Source organism: Cibotium barometz, chromosome 5 (assembly GCF_041138505.1).
Source record: "Cibotium barometz isolate CiBa-2024 chromosome 5, ASM4113850v1, whole genome shotgun sequence".
NCBI lineage: Eukaryota > Viridiplantae > Streptophyta > Polypodiopsida > Cyatheales > Cibotiaceae > Cibotium > Cibotium barometz.
This window is the reverse complement of record NC_141050.1, coordinates 42,166,712-42,187,560: the sequence shown is the minus strand read 5'-3', so window position 1 is coordinate 42,187,560 and position 20,849 is coordinate 42,166,712.

Genomic DNA, 20,849 nt, shown 5'->3' with positions numbered 1-20,849 from the left:
CCTAAATGGATCCTATCACTACAGTGGTTGGGCAGTTGGCTAACCCATGGGATTGGATGGGGACTGGACTGATGGATCCCTAAAATGAGACTCAATTTTGTTAAATTACGATAGTTGAAGTAAATCCCGGATAACCCTCGTTCTATGGAAAAGAATCACAACGACTATGCCCCTTGATGAGGAAAAAAGTGTTGGACTCTATGGTCCAAGTGCAAGTTTCTTCCTTGATCTGACCATGAGACTTACGGGTTCGGTCGGATCAGTTTTGGTTAGTGAAGACCTTGACTACGTTAGAATAAAATATCCCAGAGGAATCGCCTGTTTGCTGGGTGAGGGAAGTTTTTCTGAGTTCGGTTTTGGAAGAACCAAGGGATTAGTCTCTTGTCCAGATATCCGTGGGCGAGGCCCCGAGTGAGAGGCTCTGCCCTGCACAAGAAGTGCTACTTCCGCTACTAGCAGTGACAGCTTTTTTGAGCTACTTTGGCATGCTTCCATTGACATAGCTACCCACCACGAGGAGTCCTTGATTCAAGCAAACGAGATAGAGGTAAGTGAGAGTTACCTCACTAATGCATTACATCTTTCCCATGGCATATCAGGTTGAGGTTGGAGTTTAGGCTCCCTGAGGCATGAGAGAAGAGTCTCATTGAGGGGCCGAAAGGACCAACAATCTATAATAAAAACTGGGTGTATATCACTCTCATAAAAGAAGCCATTCTTTTCATCCATTGATGTAAAGACCACTGCAACCATAGCAATGATAAGTCTCACAATTGCCATTCTCACAACTGGGTTGAATGTTTCCTTATAGTCAATACTATATGTCTATGCATAACTCTTGGTAGCAACCAATCTTGCCTTATACCTACTTATCACATTGATCCATCTGAGTTGTGCTTGACCTTATACACCCACTTACATCAAATTGCCTTCTTTTTCTTAGGCAAAGGCACTAACTCCCATGTTGTATTTTCTTTCAATGCTGTCATCTCCTCATTCATGGCATCTTCCATTTTTTATTTCCAAAGTACCTGGCCAAAACAAGTGGGCTCCATCTTCTATATTGCTTTAACCATGTAAGTATAATTATGGGCGATATATCAATATCTCCAACAAGGTATCTAACCCTTATAGACCTGAATATACACCTCGATCACTACAAGGTATCCTCAAAATAGCTCCTTGCACCAGGTGAATTGTCTATAATACTCGACATGGCCTGTAAATCGTTGTACTTCTTTAAAGTTTTGTTGTGCCTGGAAACTCAATGGAGATGCCATTTTTTGAGATAATTGTTAGAATTAGGGTTAGGGTTACAACAATGCACACACACAAGATAGAGAAGCTTGAGAGCACACAAACTCACTAGATTAGAATAAACAAAATGTGTGCCAGATACAAAAAAGATAAGTATACACCCCAAAATGAGTATATAAGAGGGTGTACATACGCACGGGGAAAAAAACCTCCTAGTGAGGGAAAAAGTGCCCTGGCGGTCCTAAGTGTGTTCACACACATCACTACCATATAATGCTACAAATCCCCCCTCGAGTGATAATGTGAACATGTACAGGGTATGGCCAATCAATCCTGAAAAGGCAGTAAGCCCAAAGCTTTACGAAAAGCTTCAAACTTTTCACGAGGAAGAGCCTTTGTGAATAAATCTGCAATGTTATCGTGTAGGCACATAGACCATGCTGATCTCTGCTATAGAGAGTCTTTCCCTGACAAAGTGGTAATGCACCTCAATGTGCTTAGTGCGAGCATGAAACACTGGGTTCCTCGCAACTGCTAATGTGCTCTGGCTCTGTCAGTGAAAATCGTAGTGCTAGTAGACGACTGTCTAACACCCAAATCAGCCATAAGATGTTTGAGCCACACACACTCAACTGTAGCTATAAAAGCTGCCCTGTACTCAGCTTCACAGCTGAAAGTGACCACTGTAGGCTACTTCTTGCTGAGCCATGATATACATGAATCACCAAGGTAAAAGAAAAACCCACTAGTGGACACTTGTGTGTCATAACATCCAGCCCAATCTAAATCACTAAAAGTATGCAGCTGTGACTCACTCCCCTTTGGATAAAACAATCCAAAATACTGCGTGCCCTGCAAATAGTAGAAAACCCGCTTGACAGCCTGCCAATGCTTCGTACCTGGACTATGTATAAATTTGCTCAACTGTGAGACAACATACTGTATATCTAGCCTCGTGTTGCATACTGTATATTTGATCTATATCGGGTCCCATGAGCAGTATTATGTCATCAACGTATAGAACGATGACAAAAAATGTGTCCTTCTCCTCTTCACATAGAGGGTACTCTTTGTTGGATTGTTGCAAAAATCATTTGCAACCAAGTATGCATGAATCTTCTTATACCATGTTCTAGGAGCTTGCTTAAGGCCATAAAGAGCCTTTTTCAACCTGCATACTTTAGACTCTTCTCCTTTCACATCAAAACTAGGAGGCTACGATACATACACCTCCTCATGTAAATCACCATTCAAGAATGTAGTCTTAATGTCCAACTGATGTACATTCCACCCATGATGTGCTGCCAAAGGAATGAGACACCTAATGGTAGTCATACGAGATGTGGGTGCAAAGGTCTCATCATAATCAATGCCCTTTTGCTAGGCATACCCCTTTACAACAAGTCTGGAATTGTAGAGCGATCAATGCTACCATCTGCTTTGCATTTTAACTTGTAAACCCACTTAGTACCAATGGCCTTCTTGCCATGAGGTAGATCTGTCAAATACCAGGTGTCATTCTTGAGTATAGAGTTATACTCATCCTACATAGCATGCATCAAATGATCATCATCCTGTGCTTCCTCAAAGGAAACAGATTCCTCCTCATTACATAAAGTAGAAATGAGAACATGATCTACATGATGAGAATCTGCACGAGTTCTGCTAGGTAAAGGACCTGCCAACTTGCTATCCCTCAATGTCTGCATAAGCCATTTTGGCATACGCCTAGATTCTTCTATGGCTTCTCTCTCCTCATCCACTACATGCTCAATAATTGCCTCATCAAAAGGTTGATTTGCAGGCTGATTTTGCACCTGCAAAGGCTGAACTTCAGCACTTGGTTGAGCATTCAAGTACTCTATATATGGCTGCCCTCCATTAAACAAAGGTAGGAGTAAATCAAACATGTCCTGTGAGCATACATTCTGCTGTTTTTTGCATGAAAGCATGGGTTGAACTGAGTTTTCGATAAAAGCAACATCTCTACTTACCAAAATCCACTTTGAGTCCGAATGGTAGAGTTTATATCCCTTGCTTTTCTGAACTGTATCCCACAAATATGCATTTAACTGCCTTATCATCAAGCTTACTGCGTTGTTGCTTAGGAACAAGAGCATAAGCAAGACAACCAAAAACATGCAAATGAGCCACATAAGGTTTCGTGCCATGCCAAGCTTCATAAGGAGTTTTAGATTACAAGGCCTTGGTAGGGCATTTTTTCAACACATAGTAGCCTCTAACCAAAAACCATGAGGTCAATCTTGGGCATTCACCATACATCGTGCCATCTCCACATGAGAGACCTGTTCTTCCTCTCAGCCACACCATTTTGCTGAGGTGTGTATGGCATTGTACATTGATGCCTTATGCCTTTTTCGACCATATATGCATGAAATTCCTTGGACATATACTCCCCCCCTCGATCTAAACGAAGGGTGCCAACTTTACATTCACATGCATTTTCAACCACCATTGATACAAAGTGCCTAAAGCACATAAAAACCTCTGACTTCTACTTCAATAGATACACCCAGCTATATCCGGAGTAATCATCAATAATAGGTAACAAAGTAGAGATATCCCCCAATAGATGGTGTCCTCATAGGACCACATACATCACTATGTATAAGCTGTAATTTCTTAATAGCTCTCATAGATCCATCCTTAGGAAATGATGACCGATGCATTTTACCAAGAAAATGTGTGTCCTCATAGGACCACATACATCACTATGTATAAGCTGTAATTTCTTAATAGCTCTCATAGATCCATCCTTAGGAAATGATGACCGATGCATTTTACCAAGAATACACCCCTCACATACATGTCTAGTAGGGGTCTCAAGAGTTGGCAACTCAGACACCATATCATGCCTTTGAAGGCGTAACAAACTGCCATAATTCAGATGGCCAAATCGTGCATGCCATAATTCTACATCACTCATAGCACGAGTCGTAGAGATTGAGCAAGCATCATGCTGCAACTTCTCAAATACATCCATCTTGTATAGGCCATGAAACAAGGTACCCGAGGCAATGATAGAATAACCATTATTTCTATCTTGAACTGTACATTTGTCATCCAAAAATTTCACCGTCAAGCCCGACAAGGCTAAGGCTAAAACTGACAGCAAGTTCTTTTTAATGCTTGGCACATATAAAACTTTCGAAAGAGTAAATGTACCCCCATTTGCAGAGCAGTGAGCACAACTCCACCAATTCCTTTGACAAGATATAAGGAACCATTTGCACATGTAACAGTTCCTGCACTTGGGAAAAATTCCAAAGATGAGAATAAACCTTTTTGTGAAGTAATGTGCTTACTAGAACCACTGTCAAAGTACCAAGCATCCGATTTTGCCACTGACATGCATACATCATCATGAACAAAAGGGTCATAACTACGATGTACAGTCCATGCCCAATCATCTTGAGCAAAAATTACAAATTTCTTCTTCTCTACAATTGGTGCAAATGCATCAGCCACAACCATGCCGGATTCTTTCTTTTTCTCCTTCTCTAGCCTTTTCTTGCACTCATGTATGTAGTGCCCTAGTTTCCTGTAATAGTGACGCTTTTCCTTATTTTTAGGCTTATCACCTTCTTTCTCTGCATCCTTACCTGAGGATTCTGATTTTGGCTTATAGCCACCATGCGAAGAAGCTTTACCTTTGCCTTTCTGATTGGCAACAAAAGCTTGGTCACCAACTTGCATATTAGATCTCTTTTGCCTAGACTGCTCTTCTTGCAAGAGTACTGAAACTAGCTCATCAAATGTAAGGGCATTTGGATTTCCCTTCATCATGAGCTAAGGGTAGAGGCAAAACTCTGATAAGAATCCGAGAATGCATTGAGAACTGTGGGCACCAATGTACTATCAGGATATATCTCATCCACACTAGTAAGCTGCTCCTTAAAATCTTTGATCTTGGTCAAGAAGCTGTCCATTGAGTCTCTCTCATTCATGTGCTCAGACTCTAATTGTTTGTGCAAATATGCAACACGTGCTTCATTGCATACCTGGTATAATGTAGCAAGTGCATCCCATGCCTGTTTTGAAGTCTTACATGACCGAATATGAGGAATAATGCTTCGCTTCACAAAAAGTGCAAGCAATGCATGTGCTTATGCATCTCTTCCATCCCATCTCGTTTGAGCATCAATGGGAGGTACTGGTAGTGCATGTGGAGGAGCCACGTCTGTATCAGATTCTACTTCAGATGTACCTGCAGCACCTGGTTGCACTGGTAGTTGTAAAACAGGATGAGTTTCACTACCACTGACCACATTCCAAAGGCCTTTAGCAAACCAATACATGCCTCATCATATAGGACCACAATGGGTAGTCAGTACCATCAAGTTTGTCGTCAGCTGCCTGCTGCTACTGCTGACAACATGTTGAATATATCACTACTGCTAGCCATGACTTTCTACCAAATGCAAAATCTTTCAACACATTGCAAGTACTCAATGAATGCAACCTTGGATGGCTGCCAATTGACTGAATCACCTATAAAGTGTATGAAAATTAACCTAGAGTAGAGAATAGAGTGTTACTGGTGAAAGTATGATGGTCGATGTTGTTGAAGACACTGTAGATGCTACTGCACACACCAAATCATTGTCGCTACACATAGTCCAAACACCCAAAATCGAGCAGAACTAATCCAAAATGACGCCTCTCCAGAACGTCCTGCAGAGACCTTGCGGTGCCCAAAATTCACCTGAATCGCACCGCGGACCCTGAAAATTTTGTATACAGCACACTACATTATACACCTTCTTCTCCTAAGAGGGTATCTCAATCGGAGACAGAAAAATAGGGTCGTGAGGAGGGAGGCAGACTACTAGATCAAGTGTCAAGGAAGCTAGCTCTGATACCAATTGTTGGAATTAGGGTTAGGGTTACAATAATGCACACACACAAGATAGAGAAGATTGAGAGCACACAAACTCACTAGATTAGAATTAACAAAATGTGTGTCAAATACAAAAAATATAAGTACACACCCCAAAATGAGTAGATAAGAGGGTGTAGATACGCACGGGGGAAAAAACCTCCTAGTGAGGGAAAAAGTGCCCCAACGGTCCTAAGTGTGTTCACACACATCACTGCCATATAATGCTACAATAATGTGCCCTACAATAATTTCATGTTTTACCCAAAATTGGCATTTGAAGGGATTGAGAGATATTTAATACAGTCTACATCTCTCAAAAAACATTCGTAAACATGCCAAATTCCCTTTCCACATTGAATTGACACAACGATCATCATTAATAAAGATTTCAAGAAATTTTCTCAGATAATCTTTATAAGCCATGTATATGAGGCGTTAAAATGTGGCTGGGGATTCGTTAGGCCAAAAGGCATGACCTTCTAAGCGAATACCCCCCCATTCTGGCAAAGGCTATCTTGTGTTGGTCTATTGGATCAATGAATACTTGACTGTACCCAGAGAATCCATTTAAGAAGCTAACTTTTTTCAACAAATGCTCCGTATATAGAAGTGGGTATTGTGGTCTCGAACTATGGCTACATTGACTTTTTGAGGTTAACACAGACTCTGAGTTTGCCATTTTTTGAGACACAATTATAATTGGTGAGACATGCTCCATTTGCTCTATCTCATAAATGAATCTTGCATGAATGAGCTTTTATAGCTCATCCTTTAGGATTTGTGCATATTTTGGATTCATTAGATAGGGTCGTTGAAATAAGTGATGCTAGAGTGCCAAGTCACCTAGTGAAAGAAATCCCATAAGCTCAAAGCAAGCCTTGTTGTGCCTACCTCATATGAAAGGAACCACTTTCAAGCAAGCCTTGTTGTACCTACCTCATATAAAAGGGACCACTTTCAAGCAATGAAATAAAGCAAGCTTTCAATGAAATAAAGAAAGCTCTCAAGCCTCTTTATGAGTGCCAAGTCAACTAGTCAAAGAAATCCCATAAGCTCAAAGCAAGCCTTGTTGTACCTACCTCATATAAAAGGGACCGTTTTCAAGCAATGAAATTAAGCAAGCTCTCAAGCCTCTTTATGAGTATAAGTCTTAATCTTGTAACCTAATTATGCTTGAGTATAAAGATTAATTGGTTTAGTTTATTCATTATTATGCTTGTACTTAGGGATCATCCACCCTAGCCTAGATTAGCACTAACACTGTAATTAGTATAGGATTAATTTACCCTCACCCTAGCTTAGATTAGCACTAACATTGTAATTAGTATAGCATTAATTTACCCTCACCATCACCATCTTCATGGGAGCTTGGATCCTCAAGTTTCAACTTGGTATCAGAGCTAGGTTTAGGCTCTCCATTAGCTTAGCTTTAGCTTTCTTTAATCCTTTCTCAACTTGATTTTAGTCTCATTAGTCACTAATCTCAACCTAACCTAACCTTATCCTCTCTTTATCTTTGTGGAAAAAATTTGTAGAGACTTGTTCTCCCTCTACACTTAAGAATTTGCCAATAATATTTAGCTCACCAAAGCACCCTACCCATGTGAAGGAATTGCATGATTTTGACTTCTATATGTGTATAGAAATCAACAATTTTCAGCTACCATTGGTCTTTAGCTTTGTTTGCTATGCTTGGTTTGAATTTAATCAAACCCTCTTAGGAGTTGATTCCTCATACCCCAAGCTCTTTAGAACTTGAATCTCAAGCCATTTCATCCACTAGTCAAGTAGATTTACAATCAGGAGTGTAGACGCTAATCTGCTTTTTTGGGGTGTTTTTCAGCTTAGCATTTAGCTTGGGTCTTTTAACCTAATCAACCTAATTAAGGAAAACATCCATTAAAAAAAGGTCAATCAAAAACCCAAATGGTGAGCTCAATTGAACCCTTCAAGTCTTAGCTTCACTAATCTTCATTTTCAATGCTTAATCACTTTATTAATAGTATATTAACAACAATTGGAAGAGATTCAGCCTATCACTCACTCATTTGAAATAGTTTATAGTTGGGGAATCATCATTTTCACTTTAAATCACTCCCAAATATTTAATTACACATATTTTAGTTGTTTTTCCAGATTTGTAAGGGAAATAGACACTACCATTGAAGATAAAAGCTCAAGGTAAGACCCCCCTCTCGTCATGGAGAATGTAGAAGTTATCTCAAGGTTTAATGGTGATGGTTTTTTCACATGGCAAAGCAAGATCATGTACTTGCTTATGTGTAAGGGGATTTGGCACCTAATTGAGGATGAACAAGTGGAGGTTAAGACACTTGAAAATAAAAAAGCATTGAGCCTCATTGCTCAAAACCTCGGTGATAATGTGATTAGTCACATTATTGGCATGGCAAGAGCTTAACAAAATTTTTGTCATCGCGTCTCAAAGAGCTCAAAGATCAACCTTGTTATACAATTCTACAAGCTTGAGAAGAAGGAACAGAGAGCATAGCACAACACATCAGCAAGTTCAAAGGTATTAAGCAACAACTAAGTGCCTTGAAAAAAGTAATTGAAGAAGATGAGTCTAGTACTGTACTATTAGAAAGTGTTAATAAAGAACCATATGAATCCGTTGTGTGGCTACACTTAAAAATATACCTAACACTAAGCTTCAAGACATAGAATGATTGTTGCTTGAGCATGCATCAAAATTCAAGGACAAAGAAACATTCACCTCATAGTCAAGTGCATAAGCACTCTATGAAAAAAGTGCAAAACTTCAAAGGAATAATCAATCAACTGCTTCACTTTTAAGATTCTATCATTGTGGAAAACTTAGTCACATAAAGAACATATGTTGCAACAAACACAAACCAAAGCTTGTGTGTGATTTCTATGGAAAAGTTGGTCACCTAGAAGAAGATTGCTACTATTGGTGGTCAATCTAATAGGTAGGACAATACCACTGTGGTCAAAAGTAATTCTGTCAATGCCTAAGCCCAATGGGTTTAGAACTCACAAGCCATCAGCCTAAATAGAGAATGCACTGAGTGTTGAGATATATGGATTGAGCTCTCCTAAACAAAAGACATCTATCTAATTCTATCTAATAAAAATCTAATCCTACACTAATGACAATACTAATCTAAGGTGGATAGAAATGAAGGAGACTCATTGTGTGAGTGTGCTTGTATTCCAATGCTTCAAATGTCCTCCTTTTATATGAGGAAAGTACAACAAAGCTATGATAGCTCATGTGGGATAAACTTGGCTAGGTGACTTGGCACTCTAGCATCACTCATTTCAACACCCCCCCTTGATGCTAGATTGGGTACAATTTTTAGGATTTCACTCTTCCTCTCTCTCCCCTTGTGCTAGGCTGCTTTGTCCCTTATGCTACTTTGGCATTATAGCTACTTCGGTTATGAATTTAGCTTGAGTGCATCATATGGCCTCAGAGGCTGATTACATCACACTTTTTGTAGACAAGAGGGGTGAATTTATAGCTTGGGTACATCATTGGTCCCAGAGGCTAGTATACAAACACTTTTTGTAGGAAGTAGAATTTCTTTTCACAATAGTTTTTTGTTTAAGAGATGGGTAGTGGTGGTGATAGCTCAATGTTACTGGCTTGAAATCTCTTTGCTTATGCCAATTATGCTTTTCTTACATATGCCTGCATACTCATTTGATTGGGGCATTTTTACAAGAGTTTGTACTCCTCTTTTTCACACACACTAACATGCTCCTTTGGCCGCTTACAAACCTTTTTCCAACTTGTTCATGGAAAACCTTGCTGATGCTTATATATATATATTTTGTACTTGATCTCCTTATGTGTTTTTAATGCTTTTGCTTGTGCTTTGATGTTTGCACACAATGTTTCAATGTGCGCATAACCTTTCCCCCATGTGAGAGTCCTCCATGTGCAATTTACTTATGCTCATAATTGTTGCCATTACACAGGTCTTTACTGTTCGAGTTCCTCAGCTTCAACACGGTAGTGTCTAGTCACTTACAAGATTGGGGAATGTAAGAATGATTGTTTTCTGTGAGCTGCTTGTGAACAAGCCCCAAGAAAACTTAAGAATATAAGATTTTTAATTATTATTTATTTTATTTTTATAATTAAGGTTTCAACAACCTTATCTAGGATTTTCAACCACAAATAAAGCAAGTGGCTCACTGCAGATCACTGTTAGGGTCGCCGTCATGAGATTTGAAGAAGCCACCTCTCTCTATCAGAGTGTTATGGCCTTGCTATGTGGTGCAACAAATGTTGACCACTAGTAGATGCCACATTTGGAGCTGATGAGATGAAGAGGGATCAAACAGCGGCAAGCAAAATGAGTTGACATTATGATAACAGAGACTTTGTTGACAAGCTTAGTGCGAGTTTGAGATGAGTTCTAGTAGCATGAGAAGAAGCGCCTCGTGTAGTAGTTCACAACATTAGCAAGAAACCGGCTCTCAATTTTGTTCTGGTGTGAACACCAATAGCTTTTCTCAGCCTGAGCATCAGATTCGACAACCAAAAGATGCTTCCTTGCCTTGGAGTAGAGCTTCACCCTCTCTTCTTCTCTCTCTCTTACTAATGATAAACCTTAATGAAGTAAGAAGAAGAAATAATTCCTTAATTCTATTTTAATCACACACTAATTACTTGTTCCGAGTACTTGTTCCTAGTACTAAAGAACTAATCTAGGAGAGCTAGACCTAAGCTCTGATACCATGTTGAGATATACGGATCAAGCTCTCCTAAACAAAAGACATCTATCTAATAAAAATCTAATCCTACACTAATGACAATACTAATCTAAGGTGGATAGAAATGAAGGAGACTCATTATGATGAGTGTGTGCTAATTAAGTTTAGACTCAAGTTTAGTTAGGTTACGAGATGGAAACTTGTACTCATAAAAAGACTTGAGATGTTGTGCTTGTATTCCAATGCTTCAAATGTCCTCCTTTTATATGAGAAAAGTATAACAAAGCTATGATAGCTCATGTGGAATAAACTTGGCTAGGTGACTCGACACTCTAGCATCACTCATTTCAACACTGAGAACTACAAAGCTCACTCTCTCACTCACTCACTCACTCACTCTCTCACTCACTTACTCACTCTCTCACTCACTCACTCACTCACTCACTCACTCAGACAATACACAATGAAATAATGCTCAACTTGGCTCTGTATTACTGTTAAACTTGTACAGTGCTATTCTACTCCTCCAGACTAACTTGTGCAATGCTATTCTACTCCAGACTAACTCTGTCCAATGTTCTCTTCTATCCCTCTATATATCTATCTCCCAATTGATAACTACTTCCTTCTTTGCTATCTTGGAACGACCTTATTCTTGTCCCATTTAGGCGTTGTCCTACTATTACAAGACTCATTCTATTATCAAACTGTTACAATAAAGTACATATGATTACAATAGGCATGCATGTGCGCTATCATTTGTGTATGGTGTTAAAAATACAAGTGAATAGGGTGTGTGCGGGAACAAGCCCTTGGTTAGAGGCTGTAAAAGAGAATGTGTAAATGTGAAAGAACCTATGAAAAGGTGAGAAGAATCTACTGGGAGAGAATAAAGGGTAGCATGAGAAGATTTAGGAAGTGTGGAGATATTCTGGGAAGTGTGGAGATATTCTGGGAGATATTTTGGGAAAAGTGAAGAGGTGGAGGAAAAGAGGTGGAGTGAATCATGGAGAAATCAGTGAGATTAGATGCTTGATGATGTAAACTCTATAAATTGAGGCATAGCCCTAATGAGAATTTGCTGGTTTTTGAGTATCCATGCCTACATTAATCTATTTGCTAATTACCCACTAATTATGTCTTAATTATTTATTAATTATCCACTAATTATATCTTAATTATTTGCTAATTACCCACTAATTACATCTTAATTATTTGCTAATTACTTGTGAAAGAACCTGTGAAAAGGTGAGAAGAATCTACTAGGAGAGAATAAAGGGTAGCATGAGAAGATTTAGGAAGTGTGGAGATATTCTGGGAAGTGTGGAGATATTCTGGGAGATATTCTAGGAAAAGTGAAGAGGTGGAGAGAATCAAGGAAAAGAGGTGGAGTGAATCATGGAGAAATCAGTGGGATTAGATGCTTGATGTAAACTCTATAAATTGAGGCATAGCCCTAATGAGAATTTGCTGGTTTTTGAGGATCCATGCCTACATTAATCTATTTGCTAATTACCCACTAATTATATCTTAATTATTTGCTAATCACTTTGTTAATGATGTTGATTCTAGTGTTTGATCCACCATAGCACATCACAATGCTCAAATTTTAACATATGGCTGTTAGTGTACTAGCCTTTTATTAACGATCGGTGTCCTCTGGCCAGTTCCTTAGGTCCCACCAATTAGCTCCTATTGGACGCTCAACACTTGGCATGCCTAGTGGCTCTGCGCCGCCAGCCAACTGGCCTGAGAGGAGGATCAAAAGGTTTGATGAACGGGTGGAGGCGGTTGATGTTGGGTTGACTAGGATGACCCTTTATTTTATGACTAATACCTGTCTCTGCTTCTTGTGGATCACATCATAAACCTCCCCTATTATCTTAGGGTTGAATCATATTAAAAACACTATCTACATTAACATGTACTGCTTAGTAATTTAATGAATGAAAGAATCATTTAGTGGATATTTGGGTTGGAGTTCAGCTGCTACTACAGGGTCTCTCTGTCTTCACCACATAGATATCTGGTTCTTCTTCATCTTGTCCTATAGTAGCAATTGTGCACCATCATTTGGGATTTGCTGCTAAAGATCCTGGGGCCCGGGATGTGGACCTCTCCTCTGGTTTTTATTTTACAGAGGAATTCATCAAGCTTGTCTGGGTTGATAGACATGTCCCAATCTTCCTCTTCATACTTTTGTTTGAATTTGATGAGTGACTAGGCTGCATATTCTAGATTCTGTGCTCTGGCCTTTAGTTATTCTGTCGCATGTGGCCTGCTGTCCCTGATGTGTCTCCTGAAGATTGACAAGATGTTGATGGAGGATTCTCACTTGATTAGCTGGCAGAGTTGCTGATCCCAATTGCTGCTTGGCTACTTCATGCAGCTTCATGTGTTTGCTTTGTTCTTACATGAGCTACATTCAGACCTTTTGCTGATCTCAACTGCTGCTTGGCTATCAAAAACAGATCTTCATGCAGCTTCATGTGTTTGCTTTGTTCTTACATGAGCTGCATTCAGACCTTTTGCAAACTTTGTTAGCTTTGTCTAGCTTTTTGTCCCTTTCTTTGTGCAGATCTCTCAGTTGTTTCTTTACTGCCTCTATCAGCTGCTTCAATCTTTCATGTGGTTTGCTCGCTTCTTCCTTTACAGCTTTCAACCACCGTTGAGTTTTTTTATAGCAGCAGCTAGGAGGTCAGCTTGGAGTTTTCTTCTTTTAGACTGTGCAGCTGTTGTAACTTTTTTGGTAGCAATGGTCTCCTGTTGCTCTACTACTGTTGCGTCAATCTTCTTTCAAGTCCTTGTTTTGGGAGAGGCTTTCTTCTCTATAACCTACTTTTCTAGTTGTATGAGCTTTGCCTTTTTCCTATCCAGCTTTGCATATGCCCGCCGAGCAAGTGCCTTGTCTGTTTTCTTGAAATTCTCTTCTAGTTCTATCAAGGCAGTTTGTCTGGCTCTGTTTTTATCTTGTTGCACAGACATTGCAAAACAAACTAAGAAGAAGCCAAGGGATTGATCCTTGATAGTAGCAACACTAAATGGAAAGCAATTAGTGTAATCATTCACCTCTTTCACTATGTCATGGAGATTATCTATTGCACCGAGCTTGAGCACTACTCTTAGAGCTCTGCCTTCCTAGTGTAAGAAGTTGCTTCCACTCTTCTCCCATGTACATTGTCACAACATTGCATGCTTGTCCTTCCTCTTGCCTCAGGCACTCTCTATCTCACTCTCACACTCCCTCTAGTATCCGATTAAGAAGAGATTAGGAAAAGGGTTTAACACAAGAGAAAATTATGCTAATGGCAGAGTGTCATATTATGAGAGGAACTTGACTTATATACAAATTTGGTGTGTCCACACTTAGAGCAAGTGTGTCCTCACCCTAGAGTGCCCAGAACAAAGATTCGAGCTCTACACCCTAGTATCTCTCCTCCTTGAATAACGAAGCACATAGAGGGCAACCTTTTAGATCTGGCTCCACTTACAAACAATAAAAGATGGAAAAATTTACAAAGTAGCTACCATCAAACAAGTGCCCTGCTATTATTCAAAAAAGGTAACCAATATGCTTATATTACATTTATGTGAGTGGAGTTAGGGCTAAAATGAGTCAAAATTATATTGAGCAAAGTCTTAGACTTCATATTAACTGCCGAGGACAATTATCATCAAGGCACATGCCACTTCTATAGTGTGCTTATTTTTGCTTTCTCTGCAACACCATTTTGTTGCGGATTATACATGCATGTGAACTGTCTCTTGATCCCCTGCTTTCTCAAGAAAACACTGAACTCATTATAGAAATACTCTCCCCCACCATCTAATCTCAAGCATTTTATTTACATGCATTTTCCCTTCTTGACCAAAGCTTTCAATCTTTGAAAGTGAGCAAACACCTCACTTTTCTCCTTCATGAAATAGACCTACACTTTTCTAGTGTACGATCACATCAATGAATGTAACATAGTACTTGCAACCTACAATTGTTGCAATCTTGGTCGGTTCCTATACATCTAAATGTATAACATCCAATGGCCTTGCACTAACATGCTTTTCATTACGGGAAATCCTATTTGGCCTGCTTTTACCAATCTGGCATGCTTCACATACTTTATGCATAACATTAACCTTAAACTTCAACAAACTTGTAACAATATTTTGGGCCTGCACATAGATTTCAGCTGTCAGTATATATTCACAAGACTAATGTTCTTGTTTTGTCTACAATTACACATATCCCTTGCGCAAACATGGTTGCCTTCACCTTAGGCATGTTAACATTCAAAGTAAACATTTTGCCATTTTTATTATCCTTTGTAACCAAGTGGCATTGATTTTTGAAGTCTTCAACAAAACACCCTTAAGGATTAAACCTTGCTTTCAAATCCTGTTCAACCATCTATTACCCTTTGCAACCAAGCAATGTTGATTTTTGAAGTCTTCAACCTTGAACATTGAACCTCACTTGTAGACCATTTTCAATTAACAAAAAACTAAGTTCTTTGTAATGTTTGGAACATGAAGTACATATGCCACCAAGTATTTCATTTTACCATCTTGAATAGATAGTGGTACTTTAATAACATGTGTAATGGGGTGCATAGTATCATCACCTTTTTCTAGATAAGCTATGTTTTTCATTTTTTTGCATATCTCTAAACCACTCATCACCAGACTCTTCATGTAGTTGGAGGTGCTAGAATCCACATACCAAATATCTTCTAATCTTGACACATCTCTCATCATCACCTTGTTTACTCAATGATGCATAGTTACCTTTTACTCTAACTTTCTACTTTTAGTATCATTGTACTTTTTATAGCAGTCCTTTGCCATGTGCCTTAGTTTGCCATAGTTTTACATACGAATTTTTATTTCTTTGCCAACCACCTCGGCCTCTCTGGTTCCCCCTACCTCTAGAGTGGCCTCTTCCACCTATATAAGATTGATTTTCTGCTACTAGTTTCAATTTTCAAATCAACCATCACCACCTCATCCTCTAGATAATGATTTGCCTCTACCTCTACATGTATTTGAGTAGAAGGCATGTTCATTTGCATTTCCATAGGATGAAACTCCCCTAATATTTATCTCTTCACATGGATGAGGAGAGCAATCAATTTATGAAAATTGGAAAAGATCTCTCAAACTACAATGGAGGTCTGTTGATACTAGTTGTATTCTTTACCAAGACCATTCAAAGTCATGGACACCATATCATCATCCTCTGCTTGTGATCCAATAGAAGCAAGGAAAACTATAAGTCCTTTAATCTTCATTGAGTAATCATTTCTACTCAATTTTTCTCTGGTCACGTTGTGCAACTCTTGCTTTAGCTACATCTTCTGAGCTTAGGTGTTTGTATTGTATATCTTCACCAAGGTGTCCCAAGCCTCCTTAGGCATTTGTGCATCTTGTATACATGCACAATCATAGAATTTGTCACATTGACAAACAACCAACACATCACTTTTCTAGCTCATTTATGCCATACTTTATATGCATGTACTTGTTGAGGGGTGGGATTTTTGTTACCAATCTCTGGCTCCTTTTCATCACCTATGATGAACTCCCAATATATCCTTTTCCCATAATGAAATTGGATAGAAAGCCAGACATCTTTATTTGTAGAAGCAAAACAATGCTTGTAAAAAAAGCTTATGCACTTGTAGCAAATATATAATCTTTAATAGCAATATTGTAAACCTGTTATAATGATACTCTATGTGAACCAATTGCGTAAACATGTACATCCACCAACACCTCAACACTTAGATTCTATGCACAAGTCTTACTTTGAAACTTTACACTGAGCTAGAAATAGTCAAAATTGACACTTTATAGAGTGCATATGAAAATCTTGCAAAGCCAAAATGGGGTCTAAAACATGTGCCTAAACTGCATCAAAACGTGTAACCCAGTTAACATAGTTAACTACACACAATACTTCCTTCACCCAAGAGGATGCCTCAATCTGAGAGACAATAACTTCCATGCGTGTAGTAGCTCTCACAGCAGCTACCAAAGGTGTTTCTCCACAATCAAAGAGGGAAAGAGATAAAAATACCCTTACCCATGTACTTCTTCCTTGCTTACCTTATTCTTACCTGTTGCTTGCCTCCTTAGCTCTCACATGAGCTAGAGCTCTGATACCATAAAGAGAATGCACGGGAGAGGGAGAGCTTGAGTTCCTTGCAAGAAAACACTCACATACAAGAGAGAGCAAGACATAAGATTCTAAAGGTTGTTGGGTGCTTTGTGTATTTATGTAATGCATAGCTGCTCTGCATCATATCTTTCCTTTAGCTGATCGATGAGAACTATGATCGACTTTAAAAATCTAATGACAGCCACTATATCGAGATTTGGAATTCTTTGCCATGCTTATATCCATGTTAGATCAGATTCCTTTGACTGGTTATATCTGGGAATGTTGATGTGCAAGAATTGAGGAAAATTGGTGTGTCGTGCCACATTTTCCCACAAGGTGCCTTCTCCTCCCATTGGTAACAACTCTTCTAAGTTTGGCATTGGGGATCAGAGAGGGTATGGTACATATGGTTGCTGCCCCAACCCTATAGTAGAGTAGGTTGCTGGTAGGATTCTCTGTGTAGGCTCAAATGGTGTAATCTGCAGTACACCTTGAACATCAGTTTGGGCTTTAAGAGGGGGTTCCTTGTTCGTATGAGGCCCTCATATTCTATAGCTGATAAATACTCCAAGACATTTTCATCAATGAGAGCTTGTACATCATCTCGAGGGGTCTCGAGGGGGTAGATTACGTACCTTATCAAGCTGCCTAGCTGGAGATAGATTTGTTGCTGGCAACTCCTCGAGGTCTAGATTGTTAGTAGGAAAATCAAGAGGTAAAGAAGAACGTGAAAAGGTACATTTGGCCTTAGTTTTGTTAGTAGGAGATACGCTAGGGAAAGGGTTGAGAAGTTTACTGGAGAGGGAAGTATGGACAGGATATGTCACAAAGGACCCGAGGGTTTACTCTTACCCTTCCCCTCAACTAGGTGGAGGTTGGGGGGCTTTCACAGTTTTCATAAACTCATGGAGGTATGTGATCTCTTTTGGGGCTATATTTGGATATTCAATATGTTCGATCAAAATCATAAATGACATCAGTAAGCATTGCCTCCAAATGTTTATGTATCTTTCTATATAGTTTTATAATACCCAAGGGATGATAAAAGGTAGATTCAGATAGATTTAGATATTGATGGGTATCATAAACTTCAACCCACCCATGGCTAATTACCCACTAGTAGCTGTGAGCAACAACCTCGTAGTTGGCCGGTGTGGATGGCATGTCATCTGGCATGAACAGTTCAAGTTTATCAACATTGTTATCCAAAATAACAAAATGTTGCAACACTCAACACCAACTACAAAGGTTAATTACTATGGGGTGTAATTGGAAAAAAAAATATGTCAGCTTGGTTAGTAAGAATTACATCACCCCTTAATATTCCCATTACTAATGTAGGGTCAGCATCCCTCTCCGTATTTTGATGTATGAGGGTTAAATCTCCTAAACTGAGGTATTCTATTAGATTAATTTCATATTGAAGAAGAGATAGTGTTAGTGTAGATAAAAATAAGGTAAGAGTTTGAGGAGGGGCCTGAGGAGTCACCGGTAAAGAACCTATCTCTGAAGCACGCTCGATGAGTTGATGTATCTCGTCGATTTGTTCACTTCTTTGAGGGCATGCTTGGAGGGCTAGCTATTTCTCTAGTTCTTGGATTTTGGTATCTTTGTCGTTGAGGAATGTGGAAATTGTCACTTTGTGTAGTTCTCGAGCAGTTTCTAGCTCTGTGTATCTTCCTCCGGCTTCTTCTTTGGCAATCATGTGGGCGGTCTTGAGCTTGAGCCTCCTCGAATTGCTATAGGTGATCCTGTGCTAATGTTTTGTTGCTATATTGAGTCATTGGTTGACATGCTCGAGAACTTATTGGTGGATTACCAACATCTTTCCCATTTCCTTTGTCTGGGCACTGATAGCCTCATTGAGGTCCCTTAGCTTTTATGCGTGTGCTTTGTTGAGTTGTTCACGTTCTATTTGGAGGTTATCCACGTTCTGTTCAGAGGTAGATTTTTCTTCTTTGAGCTCATTGATTTGCCTGGTGTGGCTTGGAATGTGGCATGTGTGTCCCTTAGCTATCATGTGTGTTGCTCTTCTTTCTCTTTGGTGTGCGCGTGCCACCTCCTTCTAACGTTGTTCCTTAGCTTGTTCTACCTGAGTGTTGAGCTCCTCATTCTCCTTAGTTCTCTTAACTATTGTCTTTCTTAACAACCTATTATGCTCCTCCAATGTTGTCAGCCTTACTTCTTGGTCCTTAGTAGTCTTCAAACTTCTAATAATGACTTCTTTGTGGGTGGCTTCCGTTGTAGCTAGCTGGTCTTTTAGAGCTTTCACTTGGTCTATTCTATCTTTGATTTGCTTCCACAATTCCACATGTCGGTCGTGCAACAAATGTGTGGTCACGAGGTGGCATCGCCACACTCAGTGTTCTTGTGACCATACATCTATGCTGGTAGAAGCTAAGACGTCTGTTTCTTGAAACTGTTGTTGGAGTAGTTGGTCACTTCGGCCATTTTTCTTAAACCCACCTTTTCCACCTTGTATTGGACACATCGGTGTCCTCCAGAATCTTAAGACATTATGCGCTGTGGTATTGGAATAACAGGTTCTATTTATATGTATGTATGTCTTGCTGGATGACTGATCCGTCCAAATCCTTGGCATACAGGCCGAGGTATGTCATCTTGATCCCTCGATGACCCTTTCTTCCTTTGCCTCTTTGCGGTCGGAGATTCTGTGGTGCTTGCCTGAGTGATGGTGGTTGGGGTTTCTTCGTAATCTGGATTCGAATCACCTTGCGAAGCCATCTATAACAAAATGATGAGAACGTCACCCTTCGTTGGTTTGGTAGGGGTTCAAGATCTCTCGGGGCATGGGTGAGATAGTTAGCTATGTGGGAAAATTTTTTTTGGTCTCGTGAAAAGAATAAAAAGTAAGGTATATAATCATGATGAAAAGTGGGTTAGTATTGTGAGCAGATACAAGGTGCAATGTAGGCATGAAATGACAGGCGTAGCATTTTACGACGTGAAATAGCAGAGAACATTTCTTGGCTTGAAATAGCTAGTTGAGGCAACGTGAATGGAGTGACGTGAAATGGAGTGTTTCACAACGTGAAAAGGGACTCCATTTTAGGATGTGACAAGGTAGCTTTTCATGAAATCATAGTGGAAGTATCTCACGCCATGAAATAGCAGACTTCTATTTCATGGCTTGAGATCTTGGTCACTTTGAATCTCAAGCCATAGTGTTTTTTATTGGAGACTAACATGTTGTCTCAAGAAATTTAGTGCAAGAGACGATTGGCAAAAGAATATGTTTAATAAAAATGCTGAATGGGAAGTGATTTGACTTGACCATTCATGAATTATTGATGTGAAAGAATCAATTGATAAGAATCAATGAACAATTAGGCTGTAAGAACGATTGAGTCCCTACATGAAGAAGAAAGGAAATCTTGAACTGCTGGACAGAGATGATGATAAAGTGCACGCGATGCTCTGAGTGAAGAGTACAGAACTCGGAAGATGATGAAGCAAAGTGAAGAACAAAGGAAATTTTTTGTTTTTATGGCCCACCAACCGTGAGCGTGTGGCAGCCCTCTTTATTGGGGATGCCACATGGTAAAGTATTCGTTGGACCTGGCTGGCTGTTTTATGGCATGAAATCCCTAGCATTTCACGATGTGAAATGGTGGGCACAGATTCACGACGTGATGCTGCTAAGAGGAGTTGGCTGAATTACTTTCCTTTATTTATGCAATTGGAGCTAAATGGTCCTATATGCTGAATTAGTTCAAATGAAAAAAATATGCATGTTGAGGAAGAGATACTGAGCTCGTGAAACGTATGAACCTGATTCATGGCGTGAGATGGTTGAGGCATTTC